We start from the raw sequence: 2,500 nt of genomic DNA, 5'->3' as shown, positions 1-2,500 counted from the left end.
CCCCTGGTAGGCCGACCGGCCACACAGCCCAAAGTGGCTTCCACCTCGGCCTTCTGCTAGAGCCCAAGCGGCTTCCACGCCGGCCTTCTGCCATCGCCCAAGCTGCTCTCACGCCCCTGGTAGGCTGACCGGCCACAGCCCAAAGCGGCTTCCACGCCGGCCTTCCGCCATCGCCCAAGCTGCTCTCACGCCCCTGGTAGGCCGACCGGCCACACAGCCCAAAGTGGCTTCCACCTCGGCCTTCTGCTAGAGCCCAAGCGGCTTCCACGCCGGCCTTCTGCCATCGCCCAAGCTGCTCTCACGCCCCTGGTAGGCTGACCGGCCTTCCGCCATCGCCCAAGCTGCTCTCACGCCCCTGGTAGGCCGACCGGCCACACAGCCCAAAGTGGCTTCCACCTCGGCCTTCTGCTAGAGCCCAAGCGGCTTCCACGCCGGCCTTCTGCCATCGCCCAAGCTGCTCTCACGCCCCTGGTAGGCTGACCGGCCACAGCCCAAAGTGGCTTCCACCTCGGCCTTCTGCTAGAGCCCAAGCGGCTTCCACGCCGGCCTTCTGCCATCGCCCAAGCTGCTCTCACGCCCCTGGTAGGCTGACCGGCCTTCCGCCATCGCCCAAGCTGCTCTCACGCCCCTGGTAGGCCGACCGGCCACACAGCCCAAAGTGGCTTCCACCTCGGCCTTCTGCTAGAGCCCAAGCGGCTTCCACGCCGGCCTTCTGCCATCGCCCAAGCTGCTCTCACGCCCCTGGTAGGCTGACCGGCCACAGCCCAAAGCGGCTTCCACGCCGGCCTTCCGCCATCGCCCAAGCTGCTCTCACGCCCCTGGTAGGCCGACCGGCCACACAGCCCAAAGTGGCTTCCACCTCGGCCTTCTGCTAGAGCCCAAGCGGCTTCCACGCCGGCCTTCTGCCATCGCCCAAGCTGCTCTCACGCCCCTGGTAGGCTGACCGGCCTTCCGCCATCGCCCAAGCTGCTCTCACGCCCCTGGTAGGCCGACCGGCCACACAGCCCAAAGTGGCTTCCACCTCGGCCTTCTGCTAGAGCCCAAGCGGCTTCCACGCCGGCCTTCTGCCATCGCCCAAGCTGCTCTCACGCCCCTGGTAGGCTGACCGGCCACAGCCCAAAGCGGCTTCCACGCCGGCCTTCCGCCATCGCCCAAGCTGCTCTCACGCCCCTGGTAGGCCGACCGGCCACACAGCCCAAAGTGGCTTCCACCTCGGCCTTCTGCTAGAGCCCAAGCGGCTTCCACGCCGGCCTTCTGCCATCGCCCAAGCTGCTCTCACGCCCCTGGTAGGCTGACCGGCCTTCCGCCATCGCCCAAGCTGCTCTCACGCCCCTGGTAGGCCGACCGGCCACACAGCCCAAAGTGGCTTCCACCTCGGCCTTCTGCTAGAGCCCAAGCGGCTTCCACGCCGGCCTTCTGCCATCGCCCAAGCTGCTCTCACGCCCCTGGTAGGCTGACCGGCCACAGCCCAAAGTGGCTTCCACCTCGGCCTTCTGCTAGAGCCCAAGCGGCTTCCACGCCGGCCTTCTGCCATCGCCCAAGCTGCTCTCACGCCCCTGGTAGGCTGACCGGCCTTCCGCCATCGCCCAAGCTGCTCTCACGCCCCTGGTAGGCCGACCGGCCACACAGCCCAAAGTGGCTTCCACCTCGGCCTTCTGCTAGAGCCCAAGCGGCTTCCACGCCGGCCTTCTGCCATCGCCCAAGCTGCTCTCACGCCCCTGGTAGGCTGACCGGCCACAGCCCAAAGTGGCTTCCACCTCGGCCTTCTGCTAGAGCCCAAGCGGCTTCCACGCCGGCCTTCTGCCATCGCCCAAGCTGCTCTCACGCCCCTGGTAGGCTGACCGGCCTTCCGCCATCGCCCAAGCTGCTCTCACGCCCCTGGTAGGCCGACCGGCCACACAGCCCAAAGTGGCTTCCACCTCGGCCTTCTGCTAGAGCCCAAGCGGCTTCCACGCCGGCCTTCTGCCATCGCCCAAGCTGCTCTCACGCCCCTGGTAGGCTGACCGGCCACAGCCCAAAGTGGCTTCCACCTCGGCCTTCTGCTAGAGCCCAAGCGGCTTCCACGCCGGCCTTCTGCCATCGCCCAAGCTGCTCTCACGCCCCTGGTAGGCTGACCGGCCTTCCGCCATCGCCCAAGCTGCTCTCACGCCCCTGGTAGGCCGACCGGCCACACAGCCCAAAGTGGCTTCCACCTCGGCCTTCTGCTAGAGCCCAAGCGGCTTCCACGCCGGCCTTCTGCCATCGCCCAAGCTGCTCTCACGCCCCTGGTAGGCTGACCGGCCACAGCCCAAAGTGGCTTCCACCTCGGCCTTCTGCTAGAGCCCAAGCGGCTTCCACGCCGGCCTTCTGCCATCGCCCAAGCTGCTCTCACGCCCCTGGTAGGCTGACCGGCCACAGCCCAAAGCGGCTTCCACGCCGGCCTTCCGCCATCGCCCAAGCTGCTCTCACGCCCCTGGTAGGCCGACCGGCCACACAGCCCAAAGTGGCTTCCACCTCGGCC

The sequence above is a fragment of the Corythoichthys intestinalis genome, unplaced genomic scaffold (assembly GCF_030265065.1).
Source record: "Corythoichthys intestinalis isolate RoL2023-P3 unplaced genomic scaffold, ASM3026506v1 HiC_scaffold_57, whole genome shotgun sequence".
Taxonomy (NCBI): Eukaryota; Metazoa; Chordata; class Actinopteri; order Syngnathiformes; family Syngnathidae; genus Corythoichthys; species Corythoichthys intestinalis.
The sequence above is the reverse complement of the archived record's forward strand: the minus strand, read 5'-3'. Positions refer to the sequence as shown.